This window comes from Stigmatopora argus, chromosome 13 (assembly GCF_051989625.1).
Source record: "Stigmatopora argus isolate UIUO_Sarg chromosome 13, RoL_Sarg_1.0, whole genome shotgun sequence".
Classification (NCBI taxonomy): Eukaryota; Metazoa; Chordata; class Actinopteri; order Syngnathiformes; family Syngnathidae; genus Stigmatopora; species Stigmatopora argus.
In genome coordinates, this window is record NC_135399.1 from 7,177,186 (window position 1) to 7,200,060 (window position 22,875).

The window sequence follows — 22,875 nt, forward strand, 5'->3', positions numbered from 1 at the left end:
TTGTTCCATCTTAACAATCATATAATTGTGAAAAGTGCACCGTTGCAATGCAGCCAAGAAATGATTAGCAGGGACAATTACCCAGGCAAGTCCTGGCAGCCAAATTGCGTAAACAGAAAAGGATCCATTAGCTAGTGGAGTACACACCTTTTCCAGTGTGATTATTGTACTGCGTTGCTGGCAGATGTAAACAGACCTAATGGAATCATTTCATGAAGAAGCTTAAACACGTTAACAGCCAAGTAAGTACACATAATTTATAATTAGTTGAACTCAATGAATAGCTGGACTTTGTGACCTCTGAGAGAAAACTACCTACACTATAAAGTTGAATAAATGAGAAAAAGATGAACAGGGGCACCCAGTGGTGTGCCGTCAGGGCCTTCAAGGCCTTCTCTGCTGGCCTAAGAAATATCTGAATCATATTATATTTTGTCCATAAATACTTATTAAATAATTCCAAATTGTCTGTTAGCTTCCTTTCATTGCTTTCCCCCCTGGTTGCACTGCTTTCAGATGTGTGTTTTCATATTGAAGCATTTAACCAATGACATTTCAGCTATTATTTGTTGCCAGGGTCAGAAATCTGCCTCAAGGCCTTCACAATCAGTTCTGCAGGCTTTGCTGCATTAAACAAGCGTTGATAAGACTGTTGCTTTCACCAATCAGAATTCGATTTGGTGACACCAAGGCCTTCTCGCAGGCATAGGGATACGTCATTGCCTTCTCGCAGGCGTAGGAATACGTCATCGCTTTCACCAACTGATTGGCTAGTGATAGAGTGGACTAGCCAGAGCTACCAAACTGTATCTGGACCGAGCTGCATAAGCAAATATATTGTTGTGTTGATTTAATAGCGGTTTTGTCAACCTGCAATGGCTGAAGGAGGAGAAGAAATTGATTTTTTTGCACATTTACTGTCAAGGCCATTTTCAAGACGGACTTTTCAAGAAAAAAAGCTGGACATCATTAAGAAAGGTCGGACAACTCCAAAGCAAGCAAGCCTGTCACAATCAGGAACAAACATTTTCAGCACTAAATCGAATAAAAAACAGAAATACGACAGGATAGGCTCGACTTTCAGCATTAGCTTCGATGGCGATAGAAAAGAAGGAGGAAAGAAAGGATGGATATTGTGTGCAGGTAAAAAGGATTTTTGGTGAGTAAAATTTGGCTATATTCCTAAATAATATTTCAATTGTATGAGGTTATTATTGATGATTTTTTATGTGTCGCAGCTGTAGTTGCGATAGAGGTTTTATAGCCATAAAATAGTTTTTGAGGGTTGGATTGATTCAGACATGGCTGAAGGCGTCGCTAGGTAATTCACGGACCGCCGCTGGGGGCACCTTACTTCAAACTGTCAGGTTTCACATCAACAGTTTGTTGTCATGTTGAACGCTGTCAGCTTCGGCGAAGTTGAACCCAGGATGCAGGAAAAAGGCGGCGAAAATTGATGTTGCAAAAACTTTGGTTTTTAATAACAAACGTTCAATATCAAAGTGACAAAATAAACGGGAAGGACGCACACCGACAAAAAAGCAAAAACATGACTTAGTGGCACGAGACACACGCATTTGTACTGTATTTTTGTATATTGTGTTTTGAAAAGTGACAGTGTTTCTTAGTTATATTTTACAACAGTAGACAGATTTCCACTCCAGTGTTAACATTCATAAACCACACGTACGGACACCCCTGATTAGATTCACTTCTTTACAAGCTCGACTCCTACTTGAAGCACGGTTGACATCAATGGCCGAGAAACGCTGTGTGCACATGTCACGGTCATATCTTATTCATGTCAATTGAGTGGTTGGGTGGCTCTTCTTGAGAGTAGGACAGAATCACTTCTGCTAGTAAACACAGACTTAATGGGTCCGTCTGGCAAAGAAGAGATGCCGCTGGAGAGGTGGCCATGTATAAGAAATGAACATCAAGAACGGGTGAGACACTGGCAGAAAGCAGTCAAGCGTACAATGTGGCCATGTAGCAAATGTTCACACTAAAAAAAAAAGGAAAACATAAGACCATATGATGGGTTGAGTTGTCCCAATGGAAAATCAGGCTCTCAAGTGTTAGCTAGCACTCACTATAGTCGACTTTGTGAGTCCAACAACTTCTAGAGAGATGAATGTGAAAATACGACGGAGCATTAAAATACTGAACATTGACTTCAAACGTCAAAGGACACAATTCCAATGTTGAGATTTAATGGGAGGAAATTTGAGATCTTGTGAAGCTGGACCATGATGAAGTGGGTAGAAATGAACATCAAGTGTATTTATTTTCAAAGATTTTATGATGACAAATGTCAAAGATCAAATTTGTATGGTGTATTTAGTTTGTTTTAGCATTCTTAACCCTTTATACAAAGTGACAATAAAGAAAAACAGACAAACAAACAAACAAAATGTTGTTTTGGGTAATGTTTGCTGTAAGACATGACATTTTCTACATATATGACCCAAAATGGGTTGTCCTCATATGCAGAAAGCAGGTCTTAATATATATCCTTTTTCAATTTGTGTTTATTATTTATTGTTATTGTGGTGCTTAGATGATTTGACATTATGTTTAATGAGCACTTCCATTCATAAACTTCATAATGGTCTCCAATAAAACTGAGTTTTTATTATTTCATTGCATCTATCTCAATTCTAAATTGTCATTTTAATTAATAATATATATTTTTTATATTACTACTTTAATGTTTTTTTTTTCTAAGGAATAAATACAATTAAAAATTAACAAAATGTGGATCAAAGCAAAATTATAATGAATAAAAATCAAATACCTTCATTGAGGTCATTCGTTCATTCACCCATTCCAGTCAAAATGGATTTGATTTTTCTTCAAATGCTTCTGCCTAGCATACAGAAGGCATTGGTCCGATTCCCAAGCCATGAAATATAAATGTTGGGATGCATTAAAGACAACTTCTTAAGGCACCAGAGTCAAAAGAAGACTTTTTTTACTCACTTAGTATTTGTTTCATTATTGATTTTGATTATTCACAACTGTCAAAATGCTAGGTTTTATATCAGTTTCGCATTATCAAAGCTGCATGAGTGTCTTTCTATCAGTTTTATTCAAGAAATTGCTGGTGGAATTTTCAGACTACACTTTCTCCCATATCCCACCCACAAGATTATAGAATATGCATGAAGCTCATTTGGATGCAAGCTTGTGTTGAAGATGGAAGTACTAAAACCAAAAAGCAGACAGAAGAAATGTCAAAATCCTCTCTGGTAGTTTTATTCAATTTTCATTCTAACCCAGGGGTGGGCAAACCGGTCCTCGAGGGCCGCTCTGGGTGCGGGTTTTTGTTCCAACCGATATAGCACAGACAGTTTAACCAATGAGATTTCTGCAGAAAACAAGAAGCACCTGACTGCAATCCACTGATTGCACTTGTAGGACACCAGATTGGTGAAAAGATGTTCTCTTTATGGGTTGGAAGTTAAACCTGCACCCACTGCGGCCCTTTGTGGAATAGTTTGCCCATTACTGGTACCATGTGTAAATTCAAAATTTGCTATTTGCTTATGGCTTGGCACCGATTGTTTTTGTGTCCAGAAGTAGCTTGAGACAGTTCCAGTTGACTGAGGGGGGAATGGCGTATTACACCCGTGACCACCGTAAATTGACAAGACGATCTGCCACAGCTGTAAGTAATTTTTCTCATTAAAAACAGATACATTTCCAATTCAATGCAACTGAGAAGGCTGACATTGAGTGATCATATTTCTTTGCTATTTATGGCAATAGACGTCCAATTCAATTTGATTGGGGGGCTAAAAGCCATCTTTTCCCTGATCACCCTCCCAGTCATCATGGATTGGACGTCTATCACAGTCAATGATAGCCAATGAGATCATTGAAAGCCCACATGTTTTTTTTAACTCAAGTGAAAATGTTTTTCTTAATGGCGCAGGCTGTGAGGGTTTGATTTCCACTCCATGGTGGTGTGATTGGATGTGTGAACAGTTGTCTGTCTATATGTAACATTGTGTTAACATGTATCAAAGAAAGTAAACATTTTAATCATGTTTTAAGTTTTATCAAATGATAGGCACAAAAAGGCCCACAACTCTTTGCAAGACATTTGGAGGCATTTGTTCAACACTTAAATTAGATGAATAAAATAAATTGATGTATAAATAACATATTTTTTTGTATTAAATAGCCAAAATAATATATTAATAATAAATATATTATTTATGTTCTATTTTTTTAAATCAAATTTTATTGAAAAAATATAAATTAAAAAAGCAAATTAATAAGTGTTTACTATTTCTATGCTTTTAGTTTTTCACAAAAATGTATACGAGAGAAAAAAAAAAGAAAGATACATTAAAAAAGAGAGGATTTTGGACAACTTAGAGGTCAAATGTCTCAAATAAAAATTGATCGCCACCAAAGTAGTTGGCCAATTATTGAATTATTGTCAATTAGCTCTAGTCCCTCCCAGCCTAAATGGATTGGACGTATTGCTCCGTCAGTGGCAGCCAAAGAATTAAACACTTAAAGGGCTTGGCTGCTATTATGGCCCTCTGGGGGAACCCGTAGCAATGTGTCCTGCCATAAATATAAGTTTTACACTACAGTTTTAGAGATAATACATATTAGAGCAGTTTTTTTCATCTGTAACAATCGTCCATCAGTTTAATACACTATTTTAAAATGTTTATTTTGCCTCTTGGGGTGTCTGTATTTCACAGTGTGGGATATATAAAAAGTGCCATACTGTGCTTGTAGATACAGTATAGATAATATTTCGACTTACACTTCTTTTCTCAGTGCTGATTGTGCTTTTAGGCTTGTGAGCCCACAAAATGGAATGTATTTTTACCAGATTTGAAGCAAAAGTGTTGGTGGGTGTGCGAATAAGTGAAGAAACTCAACTCTTTCTGTAAGATGTGCAATGGACTTCTAAACGTTGGCTTTCAGATGTTTTGTAAAGTCAGGATTTTGTGGACAAACCATATGGTGGCAACTGGTTTTTTTTTTCCAACTCGTATGTATTCCGCCTTGGGATTATCAAGTTTTTAAAACACACACACACACACTTTCCCCCCATCCATACATTTATATGCACATTTATTCAGACATAAAACAGAGTAATACTTATCATTGAAGTTTTTGGAGGGCAAATGTAATGTGACCGTGGCAGTAGAGTAATACTGTCGTTCTACTGAAGTTTATTACAAAGTTTATGGAATAATCCATCTAGGATGGGTTTTATTGTACAAGTAGTCAAAACTGGCTGTAATGAAACCGGTGCATGCAGGTTTATCTCCTCTGCACTGAATTCAACAAGTACAAACAAACATCCGTGTGTATCAAATAGTAAATATTCTATTCACATCTATTGTATAGCAGGAAGGGTAAGATTGAGACGGATGCTTGAGAAATACAAAGCACCGTGACCTCATGCTTTAACATTGAAGAATGCCTGAAGTATGTTTTGTAGTTATTCCTTTTTTTCACATTTCCGGGATCCTAGTTTCGATTCCAGGTCGGTCCTCACTTTGTGGACCCTAGTAAGGAAAAGTGGTCCATAAAATGAAGAAAGAAAAAAAGAATGTATCTTTCAATTTCAAAATGTAATTAACCTAATCTTTAAGGATTTCTCCTTTCTATAAAATTCTCATCTATCATCAACAAGCAGCCAATGAGCTAAAATGACCTTCAGAGAGCAGAAAGTTAAACAAAAGATCGTAATTTATTAAGCTTCTATGTATTCACATAGTTTATGATGTGTATTAATCCTCAAACTTGACAAAGAGAACACCAATGAAGTAACTTTTTTACAGGTGGAAACCCTGTTTAGTCATCACCGTAGTAGTAGTTGTTTATGTAATTCTTGTGATCACCATCTTTAAAGTCCTAATCCATCATTTGTTCAAAGCACATTCAATTCTACGACCAAGCTCATAACGTGAATGTGTTCATATTATAAATATATTTCTCTGTAAGAAATAATTGAACTCCAGTTAATGCATGCAACTCTTCCTATAATCCCTGCTCCATGTCATCGCTGAAAAAATTTAAGGTACATAGGACGTTATTGAGAATTCAAAATTTCTACTCTAGAAAACACTAACTCACCCTTTGTCAGCATATTGCAAGTAATCTGTCAAATGTTACATTTCCTAGTTCATTCCTTGAATGTTTCATATTGAAGAGCATTTGCACGCTGATAATGTCACCAGTAGATTTATACACTATTATCTGAATACCGGATGCAGTTTATTCTCTAAATGGAACTGACACAACTTGTCTGCATTATATGGTGATGAATTCAAAGAAGGAAAACGTCAGGTTTACAGTTTGATGTTTACCATTTCAGACAATTGTAAAATATACCTGGGAAGACATGGAGGGCAATTGTATTCAATTGCAGATGCCCTCCCTCTGACTTTAACAGGGCTGACAGACAAAGTGCTCAGATTGTTGTGCCTGCTGAAGAACATGTATATTGAGTATAAGAGCCAGAGATGAAGGAGGAGGGGAAATCAATGACATTAATTTCTCTACTTCATTCACATTCATGCAGTGGGGCCATCGCTCTCAGGCGGGTGATCTTAAACTGATTTCTCAGCGCTCATACCCATCAGCGTATTTTCCCCGTCATGTATCAAAGCTGTCTTGTGTATGAATAAACCCCCCAAACCAAGACGTCACAACCTGGCAGAGCCCCAACAATATTGAAGAGAGCATCAGTGGTAAGCGGGGCCGCTGTGCTGCCTGAAATCATTGCGGGACACGACACCATACATCAGCGGGGACATTGGCTGTCAAAGCGTGAATAGGTTTTGTCATGAATGAATAACTACCAGAAATGTGCAACGGGGGGAAGGAGAGAGCTTTACTTGCCTAAGCCTTTTCATCTTCTGTGATCCATACTTGGCATGTCAGGGGGTGGAAGTGTTGGAATAACTGATTCTTCAGTAGGAGTAAATGAGAAAGGACTCCTGACACACCTTTACAGAAATGAGACAATAATTGGAAATGTGGGTACTGGGTAACTCTTGTAGTTTTGGTATAAAGACCAAATTATCTGGAAAAAATATTGCGAGATGCATTGGTAGCTAGTGAGTGATACAGTAAAAAGTTCTCAGGATGAAAGTGTCTCATCAACATTTAGTCCTTCATCCCATAAGAGCAAACAGTCCATACTGTGAAGAGGTGGGTGAGAATGAGAAGGTGAGGAAGCTGGGCTGAAGTGGGAGGGGGCATCAAATCTTGCTTGCATGCTCACGCCACACTCCAAGCATGCCACCTGCTGATTTCCCGTCTGCCTTGGCACTGCCTCTACTGTCAGTTGGCATCCCTTCCGGGGAATGAACGCAACAATAGTTTGGAAGGATGAGCCACCGGCAGTGTCAAAGATGAGCTCCACCTCTCACTCTTGAGCTTCTGCTCTCCTGCGACCTTGTGACCTTTGAGTCTGATTCACATTTTCACAGTAGACACAAACACTGTTTAAATAGACTCTAATGGTCATGGGGCCACAACCAAGATTGTTTAAAAACAACTTATTGCACCGGGAGCATCCTGCTAGCCTCTATGCGATATGCAGAAGGATAGTTTTAAAAGGCTGCAAGACATTTGCTTCACTTGGGTCATGTGTGCATTAGTGCATTTGTGTGTGTCGTCCCCAAAGGGCATGCTAGTTCCCCCTGACTAGCTGCGTAATCGATGATTAAAGAGGGGAAAAGTGCTGAGATACTCAGTCTGGACTCGACGCAGGCAGACAGCGCTGCAGCAGGGACATTGACTGAGTTCATGTCTTTATGTTCACTATGATGAACACAACTGTACTGTACTCATAAGAACATTTATTCTTGTCTTCCTTTTTTAAATAGGTTTTCCATAGCGTACTCAAAGGAACTATGTGCCTTGAATGTGGATAAGCACTATACAAGTCTATTTACCCTTTACATAATACCTACAAAGTCGCCTGGTGGTGTAGAAGATCACTCCCCTGACTTTGGTGTGGGCAGGCAGGGGATCAGTGCTCGCTTGTGGCGGTATGATTGTCAGTACGGATGATTGTTTGTCTTTCTGTGTGCAATACGACTAACTGGCAACCAGTCTAGGTTGTAGTCTGCCTTTCTTGAATATGCTGCAGGGTACGGAAAATGAATGAATAATACCTACCTATCTTGGATTGGATAACTTTATTCATCCCGTATTTGGGAAATGTCATTGTGACCGTAGCAAGAGGGTGATTAGACAGAACAACAAAGCAAAAGCACAAAGTACAAAGCAAATCAAAGTAAATGGGATCATTAAGAATCACCAAATAAAATCATTAAGACAGAAAAGGAGCAAAAACACAAAACAAGCAAGAGTGGATGGAGCTACCGCCGCCGGCCGCCACTTGAACGGCGCCATCTTGGTTGCGGTAGCTAAAACGGATACAGACTCAAAAAGACGTTGTAAAGTTGGACAAAAACTGGAACCACACACATATTTTGTCACTTGTTGCATTCCAAGTTTACCTGTCATTGACGGCACTCCTAATCTAAAGGCTGCCAAATGAGTTACAAATTTATGTTTGCCAACATAATTGCCTTATGAAAAAAACCCTAACTACAATTTGGCCCATGACAAAGAAATGTTTGATTGCCCTACTCTAAAACTTATCAAAGAAATGCTAAGTCAATTTCAGGAATTGTTAGGTATTGCATGTGATTGATCAATTCAGGGTGTCACCCACCTGCTGCCCATAGTTGGCTAGGACAGGCTTTGGCACTCCCCGCAACCTTTGTGAGGATACAATGAATGAATATTTATTGTATTTTCATTTGCACCACCTCCAAGTGTAATCGGCCATGCACTTTTGTCTGTTTTTTTACTGATGAGTTAACTATCAGCAATTAAGACAATTGTGGCCCTCTCAGTACCTGACCAATGTCGTACAAGTCAGCAGTCTGCACGATGTTAGTGTCCCTAGCAGAGGCCAAAGAAGACTAAAGGCATTTTAAAGCCTTATGCACGTTTTCACAAATGGCTGTGTTAGCACTCTGACACGCACGAACACTCTTGAAGTCATTGATCTTTAACTTTATGGTAATTGAGCGGTTCATATTCAGTCACGCTGACTTGAACAATGTCCCTCAGTATGAATTCCTATCTTGAACAAAAATTGAAAATGGCTTATGACAAAAAAAATAAAAAGCATATCAAACCACACATACTATACCGAAAGAAATCAAATGTTGAAAAGACCTGATGCGAACATTGATCTCACTAAGTAGTTACTCAAGTTCATTCCTTATTTGGTCAATGTTATACATAAGGGGATTCAGGGATGATTCACAATATAAAGGTTCACACAAATGTTGAGCATGCGTCAGGTGCACCTTTAAAATGCAGGACCGCAATTTAGCAAATTGATCCAAGAGCTTGATGCTAAGGATCCAAAATTGGTTAATTATCAGTCTCCATCATGGGCCAAATATCTCTGAACACTCACACGCCCTCAATTTTTGCAACACTGAGCACCCTGCAGTCCCAGGGTTTTATATATTATATATTTTATATAATACTACGCTCAAATCTTAATGCAGTATCAATAATGTTTAAATGAAAATCAGCATGATTAATTAAATGAATTCTTCTTGATCGCTCAGTCAATCAATCGATGAAATCACTTATTTCAAGTAAAATTCATGGGGAATAGCACCATTAAACCATCAATTGCCATTGGCAATGACAGACATCCAACCCATTTGGGCTGGGATGGCTGGCATTTTATCATGTTTCACTGGCATTAACGCCAATAGACGTCCAATCCAATTTTATGGGGGATTGACAACGGTTGAGTGATCACTGCCAGCCCCTACCAATAAAAATAAAATGGCCATCAATTGCTGTCACTGGCAGTGAATTAGTTTGAAAACAAGGGAAAAACAAAAATTAAAATACCTAAAGATGTTACATAAAAAAATGTTTTTGCAGTGAGAAAAAAAAAATGACCTCAACCCAACAACTTTCTAAACTAAGGTGAACCATCCCAAAAGATGTAAAAGCCTTCAGCAACCATTTCAATGTCGGACACACAAAATTGTCTGCCAGTAGTATGGCAAAACATGAAAAAGATAAACTAACAAAAACAAAACATGTGGTGTCTTTTCTAATCTGTACAGCATGGGGTTGAATAGAGCACATTTCTCCTGCTAGCACATCCTGGTTGGTCTTTTATCTCCAAGGAACTATTTGGCTCTGGTAATTTGGCCATTCATCACCTGAATAGTAAAAATAACCTATCTATTCTCATTGCCTTCTTGTTGTTTTCCAGACAGAATGGGGCATTTCTATTCGGTGCAGAGTTATAGTTGCACAGGGTGCTGATGTCTCAGCTTTACCTAGTGGCTGTCTATGCTACTGCAGTACTGACAGCCAGTTTTGGTATTTAAGCCTTATCAATCTGCTCTTTAACTCTTTAAAGCACATGTATCAAAGTGGTGGCCCGGGGGCCAAATTTGGCCCGCCGCATCATTTTGTGTGGCCCGGGAAAGTAAATCATGAGTGCCGACTTTCTGTTTTAGGATCAAATTAAAATGAAGAGTATAGATGTATATTAAATTTCCAGATTTTCCCCCTTTTTTAAATCAATAATTGTATTTTTTTTAATCAATTTTCTCTGTGTTTTTATTTCAAAAATCATTTTGTTTTAGGTAAATTGGAGCTGATTGTGTTAAATGTTTTCATAATTTAGTTTTCAATTGGCCCTTGAAACGAATCGCCGCAAAATATCAGTTCATTTAATACTTCCCTTGTGAATTAAAATTAATTTGTTACTATTAGATGTCTGATACATTTGAACTAGGACCGCGCTGGGAGGAAATGAACATTAATTATTTCGCATCCAGCCGTCCCAGTTCAAATGAATTGAATGTGCATCGCCATCAATGATAGCCAATGAATGAATTTGCTTTTTTTTACTCATTCTCACTTTTCTGTAATGCCATACATACAGTAGTAACAGTATATATAGATCACACTGGATTTAAAGATGTATACACAGGTAATGCATTTCATTCCACACAAACATTAGAAATAAAAATGAGTACGAAGAAATACAAACAATTCAGTCAATTCATTCCAAATTATAGCCTAAGCAACAAGACAACAATAAAACTAAACAAAGCTAAGATAAACTAAACTAAACTAAACATACATAAGTATAAGTCCCAAGTTCAGCCAGGCGAGTGAACCACTACACCATCAGGTGGCTCAATAGACCATATTATCCATATGAAATATTGTCTCATGTTGGAATGAAGTGCAATGAAAAAAATGAATGCTAATGATATCAGTCGGTCTAAAACAAAATCAATGAAAAGTCCAACACATGCATGGGCTGTAACAACCATGTTCTTCTCTTCTTCTTCGCCACACTTCAAAGAACCCTTGAAGTTTGTGCATTTCCCTGCATCAAAACTAATTGTCAAACACAAGTTGGACGGACATGATTTTACGACAAAGCTCAGTATGCTTGATGGAGGTGTTCATTCATCTCACTGACAGGCTCGTCATCAATGAAAACAACCTCTATCTTGAATAGAGGTCGGTAAAACCATATGATTACTTGTGAGGCTCTTCTTCAAGGAGATTTGACTTTCTTTCTTATGCCGTATTTGAAGATGAACAATAGCTTTTATAGTCAATGGATGACATGTTGAAGACAAGTGCTAGAAGTACGGAAGCGGATATGTGTTAATGAAATACCAGTGGGAACTGAGTTAATAGAAGATTGTGGACTTGATAGTTCCGACAATTTTGCCTTGCCATTCATTACCGCGTCCTCTGCCAAGTCCAAGGCTATGTCTTGTCCACTGGGGAATGCGTGGTTGAGACGAACTCTTCATCTACCTCTCTCATCATCATTCACCTCTCTTGGGGTGCCATTGTGTTACATAGCTCTTTTATTAAGATGAGCCGTAATGGACTTTTTACAGTCCTCTGAGTGACTGGATGGAGCGATAGAAACAGAAAGACGTGAAAGGGCACAGTGGCTATTGCATAAATGGCATTTGCTCTTCTCTTATTTGTACAACAATTACAAAAAAGTTCAAAAGAGAATTGAAAAAATGGCTCTCATTGAACTCATACCATCAAGGATGGAGTAAATAAAGCGTTGTGTATGCGTGTGTAGTAGATAGATACATCATTCGTTAATTTTCTGGACCGCTTTTTGCGGTATGCACGTCGGACTCACGGCTCTGGGGTCCTGGGTTCGAATCCAGGTCATGTACATCTGTGGGGAGTTTGCATGTGCCTGTGTGGGTTTCCTCTGGGTACTCTGGTTTCCTCCCACATTCCAAAAACGTGCATTGTAGGCTGATTGGACACTCTAAATTGCCCTTAGGTATGGGTGTGAAAGTGCATAGTTGTCCGTCTCCTTGTGCCCTGCGATCGGCTGGCCAGGAACAGCTGAGATAGGCTCCAGCACCCCCATGAGCCTAATGAGGATAAAGCGGTTCAGAAAATGAGATGAGATGTATATAAGCAAGTACATATATCAGAGCTATAAGTCCATTGATTGAAGTGACTGACCTAAAAAAAGATTCTCAACAAAACAATGATTTTCAAATAGTGAGTTGCTATCATACTGCATTGCTTTTATCAGACGGCCTTTACATTAAACATAAAGTCACTCTCGTTAACCATCCTCTAGTAGTATGACAGATAATGAATTAAATTAGGTTGCTCATAAGTCAGCAATGAGACAGTCATTTGAAGTGAATGTGTTGTTTCTGGCTTTAACACTGATGATCTTGAGTTGCTTTCTGCTCACCATGAAAAATTAGCTGGAAAATGAAAATAATGATAAAGGGTTGAAGTCTTCCATTGACGATGATAGTCATCCAACCATGTGTTGTTTTTTTATATCCTTCTGCTGTAAATTGCAATGAGTTTATCACTAGTAGACAGCCAATTCATTTGAACTGGGTTAGGGTGCCAGCCCACCCTCGCAGTCCAAATGGATTGGACATCTATCGCTTTAAAAGGCAGCCCATCAATTAAATGTTGGACGTTCTTAAAACGGCTGGGATAGGCTCCAGCACCCCTGCAACCCTTGTGAGCATTGGTGGTATTGAAAATGAATGAATGAGTTACTGCCTCCACTCAAGTATACACAATCCTATCACAAGGACGATCACATTGTAATCAGAAGAGGAGCCAGAATATTTTTTTAAAAAGTAAATAAAATTGAGGGAGAAGATAGATGCACATCTGCATTAAAGTGTAATTAAAGGACAGCGCTCCTGATTATCACTGCTATTCATCAATTAGGTCAGAAAAAGCTTCTTTAACGAGAGACAAAACGGTCACGTCCATTTAATTGGAGTCCTTCTGAGTCTGTCTGTACAAATTTATTAGTGAAAGTGTTGACTGAAAATCATAACGCTGGTTTTGTCCGGATACATCCTGTTTCATGTTTTTGTTTTATGCTTATGTTCATGTTTTAAATTGAGGACCACATGAGCAATCACGCAACTTGAACTTTAGCAAAAAGAAGCAGTCTCTGTTATATATCGAGGTGCACAATGGCATCAAAAAAGTGGCAAACGAGAAGGACACTTTTCATTTTAATGATGACCTGCATTGAATTCTGGGAACATGTCCAAAAGATTAGCCATGTTGCTTGGCAACAAAACTGCATGGGTGCTCTGCACTCCTCCTGTTATGAGTCAACCCTTGGAAGAAAGTGGCCTTGTGATTTTGTTGTGAGTGAGTGTAGGGTGTTATAATGAATTTTGTCGCATAATTTTCAAAGGCTTCAACTTCTACAACTGTAAGAAAGAGAATTTGAGTTGTTTCCCAAGCAAAATAAAAGTCTGTTGAAGGAGACATTGCTTCCCTTGATAACTGTGAATAGGGTGTTTTTTTTGTTTTGTTTGTTTTGTTTGTTTTTTACGAGACGAGGCTGAGTGAGTGCCATCAATCTCTGCTTGTGGCTGACTCCAGTTTCCCTCCTTGAAATCTTTGCTTCAGGGGTTTGAGTGTATTGAGTCTTGGCTTGCGTAAATGGAGGTTATCTTTGCGATTATTACTGGCACTTTTCACTTTAACTCATTCAGTTCCAAACACACCCATTCTTTTTTAGATTGCATATCCTTAAATTGCAAAATGTTGACATTTCTTAGTTTTTCTTTCCTTTTTTTTTTTTTTAGCTTATGAGTAATTATATTTCAGTGGCATATTTGGCCCATCCTTTTAAACACCCAGGTGTATCATCGTCAAGGGCACTAAATGAGTTAACAAGAGACATACAAAGGGTAAGTTTACAGAAAGAACATATTTATCACTTTGTAGGGCAATTGACATTTTTGGTCACCAAAAAACAAAAAGATGAAAAAAATAAAACACAAAGACCTGGCTGCTATTGATAATGTCACATTGTGGGTCATATAGGCTACAACACTTACAAATATTATTCAACTTATTACTTATCATTTTTTAAATGATTTAAAAACATGTATAAATATAATTCACAAGAATTGCAGGGGGTGCTGGAGCCTATCCCAGGTGCCAGGCAGGGGGCACCCTGAATTGGTGGCCAGCCAGTCACAGGGCACAAGGAGATTGACAACTATTCACGCTCACACTCATACCTAGGGGCAATTTATAGTGTTCAACCAGCCTAACAAGCATGTTTTTTGGCGATGTGGGAGGAACCCGGAGTTGCAAACTCCACACAGTGAGGGCCCGCTTGGGATCGAACACTCAACCCCATGACTTTAAGGCCGACGTACTAACGACCGGGACTCCTAAATAAAATTTAAAATAAATAATACCAAAAATTATAAAATAAAAGGGTTTTGTCTACTGAACACACGATTTTGTTTCCTTAAATTACAGTATACACCTCATTGCCTGCCACTAATACCCATAGATGTCCAATACATTTTAACTGGAAGGAGCGGTTGTCTCTGCCAATGATGGTGTTGGATTTCCAATCTTTTTTCACTGGGCGCTGTGAAGGAAAATATGTAGCACCACCATGGTTAGCCAACAAGTTAAACCAGTGCTCTACAAAGGGATGAAAAGATTGAATCACCAGAAATGTACAATGTACAATAAATGACACTTTTCACAACTAAACGTCAGAAAAAATACTGAGAAAGTAAGCAATGGTGCGAGATTTCTCAGTAAACGTATTTATTTGTGAAACACTAAGAGGTTCCATCTTAAATAGATTCATTTATTGTATCGGTACTGGAGTATTTCTCCAAAGTGTATATAGAATAAAAAACTCATAAATTTGGACAGTCATGAATTGAAGTAGCTCTGTTTCGTTCTCTTTCCACATGATTCAATCCACTGAGACAAAGCTTCACACAAAGTTAGGTCACAGTTGATCTGAAAACCGATAAAAAAGCAAGCTTACTTGACATTTTGGAGCTTTACCTGTGTCAATTCTAGCGTACATCATTTCTGAAGTAGGTAATCCATGACATAGAGTTTTGATCAGGCACTTGTTTATGGTGCTGAATTCCAAGTGTAATCTGCGAGGGGGAAATCAGCTAGCATCGTCTTTGGGTGATGTTGAGTGGCTTGCTGAGTGTCTGGTCGTGACTTTGTGTGACTAGGAAGGGATTAGCCAAGAGCAATTCAATGTGGAGCAAAAGAAAGAGAGAAAGGAGAAAGCTATGAATGATGAAAATTTAATGGATGACTAGTGCGCAAACACATTTTGTGAGTGATCATAATGACCACAATATTTACCAATACATGATGCATCTTAACTTCAAAACTCTTAATGTAATGCTTTCATAAATGGAATTGTAAATAGATGTGATGAATATGGAGGAAAAATAAAGACTTGTAGTCATGTAAAAGTGAGTAGATATACCAAATATACAGTCTGACGGGAATGTTTCATTGGTCATAGAAACCTGCCATAAGACTGGGATGGTACAGAAGATGAATGAATGAATAATGGTGACATTATTAAAATGGGATAAACGGTGGATGAGTGGTTAGGATGTTGCTTAACAGTTTTGAGAAAGTGTTCTTTCCTGTGTGGTGTTTGCATTTTCTCCCCAGAAACTAACACAAGGTGGCATAATGAGCGAGTGCTTAGCTAGTCCACCTCACGGTTCTTAAATCGAGGGTTAAATCCCTGGTGGGTTCTCAAGCTCCCTGTGTGGAGTTTGCATGTGTTGCCTGTGCCTGTGTTTCTCTGGGTACTCCGGTTACCTCCCATATCCCATAAATGTCCATGGTAGGCTGCTTGAACACCATAAATTGACCTTAGGTATGAGTGGGAACGTCACCTTCTGCCCTACGACTGGCTGGCAATCAATTTTACAAATGCTCAGAAGCTGGAAAGGATAGGCCTCAACACCACCATGGTCCTTGTGAGGATAAGCGAAACGGAAAATGAAACAATCTGGTTACGTCTCCCGATGAAATTCTAAATAAGGTTCTCGCTTACTTTAAAAAAATAAAAATTGAATAGCGTTTAACTCGTTGCCTTCCATTGACATCAATGAATAGCTGTGAATTCTCATCTTACACTTCCATTGACGGCGCTAGATGTCAATTGGATATTAACATTGGATATTTGGATATTGACAGGGAGGGACATTTGTCTGCTGTTGTCAAGGGCAGCCAAAGAGTCTCCTTAAAGAATTAGACATGCAACTTTGAGCAAGTCACAATGTTTTCCCGAAAAAAGAATGAGTTATGAACAACAAATGCCATGAAGAAAAGGTGGAAACAATGACTGCAAAATTATACAAAATGATGTTTTTCTTATGACCAGACTGGTAAAGAGCGCTTAGACTCACACAATGAGGCGAAAGACAAAAGAAAAAAATGCTAATATACACTGAAATTAATTAAAGGATGTCAAGTCTGTTTTAATCTGACAGGGAGGTAATTTGACTGCCTCTGTATGCCTGAGGATGGTGTTTGGATGTGTGCATTGCTTTTGTAATTGCTTTGCGCCAAAGGTGCCGCTATCCTGAGTTGAATGTGACTACAATGTTAGCATTTTTAGATTATGAATGCTTTTACTTGTTTCAAAGACAATGTATCAGCTGAAACAGACAACAAAATGACATATGAGGGAATCACTGCAGATGAGTGAATTCTCATCTCATCTCATTTTCTGAACCGCTTTATCCTCATTAGGCTTGTGGGGGGTGCTGGAGCCTATCCTAGCTGACTCCGGGCCAGAGGTGGGGGACACCCTGGATCGGTAGCCAGCCAATCGCAGGGCAGTAGTAGACAGACAACCATTCACGCTTATACTCATACCCAGGGCCAAACATGTATGTGTTCATTAATATGTTTTCCCCTTTGTTACATAAATCAAACTCATTTAGAGTGTTCAATCCACCTACTCTGCAATTTTTTGGACTGTGGGAGTAAATCAGAGCACCCAGAGAAGACCGGAGAACATGCAAATGCCACAATGTGAGGACCGACCTGGGATCGAACCCCCGACCCCAGAACTGTGAGATTGTCGCGCTAACCACTCGTTCACCGGGCCGCCCGAGAGGGAATTGTAACAAAATTAAATCCATAAAATGTACAACCCTATAACCACGTAATGCTAAAAAGTCCCTGTTAAGTCAAGGGTCTTTTACACTTTTGGTAGTAAAGTTGACAGTCGTAATTCTAATGTGTATAAACTGTGTGCTTTGTGTGACAGTAAGGCGTACAATACCCAATTCAAAGTCAAACGCCTTTGAAGACATTTTAATGTTTTTATTAGCACTTTTCATATTACAGCGTGTCATAATGTCGTCTCTGAAAAGGCCTGCATGTTTAAGCAGGATAAAAATGGAACTTCTAACTTATTACAAGCTGAGTCCAAATAGAACATTATGATGTGCCTTTTTTTCACTGGGTGAAAGGACACAATTATGCTTCTGCTGTAAACCAACAAAGAAGTGTCTTCAAGTCATTATGTTTCACATGAATAGAGCTGCATAATTGCAATGGAGAGTTTATGTGAACAATGACGCCTCCTCACTTAAGACTGCTACTTAATTAAAATTCAACATTGCCCACAATTGGTATCATTTATCACTCTGCTCACAGTGGTATATTCTACGAGAGGAAGTCACTTCATTGTTTGCCATTAACTTCATAGACATGAGGAAATTAAATATTTAATGTTCTATCTTTGACTAATTAAAATGACAGGACTCAAGCTGCCCCTAATTGGAAATTATTCAACTTATGATATGTTCACTGGATGTGTTTTACACATTTGAAAGCATTCAATGCACGACTGCGTGCCGCATTAATCTAATTGAGCAAATCGTTGCATATTTCCGGAAGTAAAAGGTTTATCTACAAACAGCAATTTGACCTTTTCCTTTTGTGACCGTTCATTTTAAATGTTTAAGCCAACTACTATAAAACTTCTAAACATGATGATCCTGAAATTAAACAATTCTTAAATCAACCGAAGTATTCATGAAAAATGCTCCAATAGGCATAAAGTAAAAGTTTTTAAAAAGTTTATATCACCATCTGCAATGTCATATGTAAGCTTTGCTTGCCTCATAAGGTTCCATTTACAAACTGAATATTTATCACAGTTAATGAAAATTAAAATTTGTAAATACAGCTACCACAATATTTCTCTAAAATGTAGGCAAACAGTTTGTGGCCAAACAATCGCAGGGCAAAAGACGACGAACAACTATTCACGCTTAGACTCATAACTAGTGTTCAACCAGCCTATTCTGCATGTTTTTGGGGCATGGGAGGAAACCGGAGCACCCGGAGAAAACCCACGAATGCCTAGGTAGAACATGCATACTACTCCAGAACAAATGTTCATTTGAAATAAGACGTTCATTCATTTTCTGAACTGCTTATCCTAACAAGAATCGCAGAACTGTTGAAACCTATCCCAGCCATCTATATGTAAGTTGGTGGACAGGGATTGGCAGTGCTGCAGTAAAACAGTAACATTTTAAATATAACTGATTTTGATTCACTCTTTAAGAGCATAGGCATGGTTTTGTGCATTCTTGGAGTGACTGCAGACTCAAAAGACAGACAGCCATGGAAAAGAATCCAATATAGTGTTTCATAAAAAAAAGTCTCAAGGGGGATAGCAGTACTGCTTAGTGGGCTTTGTACCATCCGTTCAATCACATGCTGGGATTTTGAGGCAGCCTGCACCCGAACAACAAGCAGGCTGACAAAAAGTGATAAAGACAAGAGTGGCAACCAGAAAAAAAAGGCAGCCTTTCTTTTTAACACTACTATTGCAAAATTACAAGGCTCCTTTCGTATTACTCCAAATTATTGCCCTTAGGTATGAGTGTGAGAGTGATTGGTTGTTTGTCTCCTTGTGCCCTGCGATTGGCTGGCCACCGATTCAGGGTGTCCCCCGCCTCTGGCCCGGAGTCAGCTGGGATAGGCTCCAGCACCACCCTCCAATAATGTCAAGGTAAAGTCTGGCCACTTCATGGTGTAGTGGTTTAGTTACCTGCCTGCCATTTGGGCAGACAGGGTTCAAATCCCAGTTGGTAATCATTTTTCCCTTAAACAAAAACAACCATGTGTAGGCAAGACTTTCCAAAAATGACAAAGTTAAGTGTGGCCACTTCATGGTGCAGAGGTTTGTTCACCTAACTGCCATGCAGGCAGTTGTGGTTCAAATCCCAGTTGATAATCATTTTTCCCTTAAATAAAAACAACCGTGTATTCAAGACTTTCCAAAAATGACAAAGTTAAGTGTGGTCACTTCATGGTGCAGAGGTTTGTTCACCTAACTGCCATGCGGGCAGTTGTGGTTCGAATCCCAGTTGGGAGTTATTTTTCCCTTAAATAGAAACAACCTTGTGTAGTCAAGACTTTCCAATAATGACAAAGTAAAGTGTTGCCACTTCATGGTGTAGAGGTTCGTTCACCTGACTGCCATGTGAACAGGCAGGGTTCGGATCTTGGTGGACGATGAACCATTTTGCCATTAAAAAAAGACTAAGTCATTCAGTCTTTCCTTAAATAATAGCACCAAATGACCATGTATAGGCCGGCCACCTGCCTCGTGGTGTAGTGGGTTAGTCACCTGCCTGCAATGTGGGAGGTGAGGGTTCATGTCCCGGTGTCATGGGACAGCGGGCAACCACCCCCCTTCCCCCAACTGTCCTCCGGTCAGCCTTTGGCTGACCGGAACAAAATTGTTTTGCTGAAAAAAATGACTAAGTCTTTAGTATAATGAAAAAAGGATCATCCATTTACTGAACTACATAGTGTAGTGATCAGTCAAACAACAGCGGGATTCAAACCCCAGCCTCCGACATGGGAGTCAGTGAACGAACCTCTAGGCCACGGATTGGTCACACTTCAGTTTCTCATTATTGGAACGTCTTGACTATAAATATATAGAAACAACTAAGGAAAAATGTTTCCTGACTGGGATTCGAACCCCAGCTGCCCACATGGGAGACAAGTGAGTTAAGCTCTACGCCACAAATTGGCCACACTTCAATTTGTCATTATTGGAAGGTCTTGACTACAAATATATAGAAACAATATATTCTATATATTTGTAGTCAAGACCTTCCAATAATGACAAGGTAAAATCTGGTCAATTCATGGTGTAGTGGTTCACTCACCTGAAGTAAAAAACAAACACTAAAGTGCATGTCATCATTTGTTTAATGTGCAATACTGTATTTTAAAGGATTAAAGCCCAACCAAAAATATTTACAGCTCCCCCCACTAACTAATGCACGTTATGATGAAAACAATGTGTTTTTTAAGTATGAATGCCCAATCAACACGTATTTACAGCCCCGCCCCCGCCCCACCCACTGACTCATGCATGTTATTATGAAAACAATGTATTTTTTTTAAGTATTAAAGTCCAACCAACCAAAAAGCATTTACAGCCCCCAGCCACACACACACACTGACTAACGCACGTTATTATGAAAACAATTTATATTTTTTGTGTGTCTATTTTTAATAGGCGTGGCCGCGGTCAGAGTTCAAATTGCCGACGTCAAACCCCAAAATGGCTGATGAGCCAGGAGGCAACACGGGCGTGTACTGCAGAGCAGCTCAAAAGTGACGATTTGCCGAAGAAAGCTCGACAAACTTCTCACAGGACGATGCAGCACATTCGGTACGTTGTCATTTGGGGATTTCGAAGCCCCAGTTCTCGTCTTAAGAGTGATAAGAGCATGATTCGTTGACGTGATGTAGCCCCCATGTGTGTGCAGACGGCAAAATGTTTGCAAACAAATTGGCTACATTGCGTTACCGATCGCTCTTTGTTTAAAAAGAAATCATTCCATTGTGTGTTTCAGTCCCTCAACGAGCACATACTGCCGGGAAACATCCAGAATGTGGCCAAAACGACCAGAAAGGGGCATCTTGTCGACGCCATAACAAAGTGAGTCATTTTTAAATAGTTCCGATTTTCTCTATGCGTCTAATATTTAAACGTCAGCGTTCAGTATTCAAGGCTTTGCGCAATTGGCTCGTTTTTCATCATTATACATTCAACTTTTGAATGAAAACACTAACTAGCTTGGTGTTTTTTTTTAATAGCAAAAACCTGTGGATAAGTCACCCACACAAATGCCATTAGTGGACGCGTAAGGAATAAACAGTAATCCCTCGATTATCGCGGTTAATGTAGAACAGACATGGCTGTAATAAATGAAAAACCGTAAAGTAGGGTCATCCCTATTGAATTTAATTTAAAAAAATACTATAGTGGCAAGTGTAGGAGTAGCTTCCGCTTGTGAGTTTCACATCTTTCTGAACTTACAAATAATAATCGAACATAGGCTTTGTCATCATACCCAGATAACTGCGTATGACGAAATTGGTACAAAAAATTCTGCCATGTAGTGGAACTGTGCACTCAAATAGATTATAAACTTTTACCCCGTTAACTTTCTTAAAGACCTCAGGGCTTGGACTGTTTCATTTATAGTTTTAAATGTGGTTTTGACAAAACCTAAGTGAGACATTTATTCAACAATAGTGCAGGTGTCATTTTTGACTCATAAAAAAAATCCTTGGCATAAGAAGAGGAAAAACCAAGCTTTTTGGATATTTATTTTTTATGAATGGATTTGAAATAATTGACTGAAAAACTCAAGGCAGAAGTAGGATTTATTATTTTCATGTAATTTGTACCTTGTGGGCCCCTGTCCAGTGTGTTTTCTATATTTCCCACCACATCAAGATCCTGATTAATTGTTTGTGGAGGAAAACATGAAAAATAGACTGGATAGGGGCCTTTAAAGACTTTTTTTTAGTCTCTCTGCAGCAGACAAAATGAAAACTAGACCATCAGGAGTATGTTTAATATTGCCTTTTGCAATGTCTGAATAATGGGTACCCTTTTGATGTTTTATAGAAAAAAAGCTAAATGTAGTTTTTTTCAAAATAAAAGGTAAGACCTTGCGAATGGTTTTTTACTTAACTTTATGTATTGACCCCTTTTTTTGTTTTCCAGAATTCCACCCATGGGGGACAAGGTTTCCTGCCTATGTACAGATAGGCTGACGCACCCCCTCATTTCTCGGTGCTGGGGGTTACGCGAGAACCTATCTCCAAAGTTTTTCAAAATAAAAGGTAAGACCTTGCGAATGTTTTTTTACTTAACTTTGTGTATTGACCCTTTTTTTTTCCTCCAGAATTCCACCTGGTGCCAAGGGGAGTGTCTTTGTCCATTTGAAAATGGATGAAGGCAACCCTGATTTTTCAAAATGCTGGAGGGCCTGGGCGAACCTATCAGTGAAGTTTTTCAAAATAAAAGCTCTTGTAAAGTATATATGGGTGTTATGCTAGAACCTATCTCCAAACTCTTTCAAAATAAAAGTTTTTCAATGTATACATGTGTTTGTCTTT

General features: G+C 38.8%; 2 long non-coding RNA genes across 3 annotated transcripts; both read left to right on the top strand.

Annotated features, from left to right (window-relative positions):
- The first annotated feature begins 3,502 nt into the window (after positions 1 to 3,502).
- LOC144087426 (uncharacterized) lies at positions 3,503 to 21,422 on the top strand. Its single transcript, XR_013304737.1, has 3 exons — positions 3,503 to 3,670; positions 20,978 to 21,133; positions 21,318 to 21,422. It is a non-coding gene; the product is annotated as an uncharacterized LOC144087426 (long non-coding RNA).
- Positions 21,423 to 22,397: 975 nt separating this feature from the next.
- Positions 22,398 to 22,858, top strand: LOC144087199 (uncharacterized). 2 transcript variants are annotated; one of them, XR_013304658.1, is made up of 3 exons: positions 22,398 to 22,417; positions 22,481 to 22,599; positions 22,662 to 22,858. It is a non-coding gene; the product is annotated as an uncharacterized LOC144087199 (long non-coding RNA). The 2 variants fall into 2 exon arrangements; XR_013304657.1 differs by lacking the exon at positions 22,398 to 22,417 and having other exon boundaries at positions 22,424 to 22,599.
- Positions 22,859 to 22,875: the final 17 nt, after the last annotated feature.